Consider the following 648-nt stretch of genomic DNA (forward strand, 5'->3'; position numbering starts at 1 on the left):
TACGAGAGAGCTTTGTAAATCCGGCCCATTCTCGCAAGGCTGTTTATCTCCATGACGTAGGATGACGTCGCCAATTAATAGACGTCAGAATGACAGGATAATTATTTACATGATATCCTATAGATTTTCTGCATTGAAAAGTTTTTTTTCTGAATGTTGCAAATTACATGAAACGCTTGTTGAGAGGAAATTACATCGAAGATTTTGAGCTTATTGCAGAGGGATTTGATAGAACCGATATATTCATGAAATCAGATATCTTTATAGCAGTTCTTGGCATTGCACTTGATGACGTCACAGTTCCACTCGCAAATTCCGGAGTATGACTAAGCAAATGCATTTTGGCAAGTCTGTGGACAATGACGAACCGAGAAAAGGCGCTGAAGGGAATTTCCATACGCAAAGCATTCAGTGACGGAGTCGGTAGGGTATGACCGAGTTGTTAGATTATTGATAAGAGCAGTAATGACAGGATAAATGTTCAAATGAAAACAAATGCAGATATACAATATATATTGTTTAATTTCCTTACCTTGAATTCATCACATATAATAAATAAAAGCAAAATTGCTCTGGGTTATGAACCACACAGTAAAGATAACGAAAATATAAAACAAAAGATGAAACGTCCATTGGCTTCTGTAGAGA

This window comes from Penaeus monodon, chromosome 33 (genome assembly GCF_015228065.2).
Source record: "Penaeus monodon isolate SGIC_2016 chromosome 33, NSTDA_Pmon_1, whole genome shotgun sequence".
Taxonomy (NCBI): Eukaryota; Metazoa; Arthropoda; class Malacostraca; order Decapoda; family Penaeidae; genus Penaeus; species Penaeus monodon.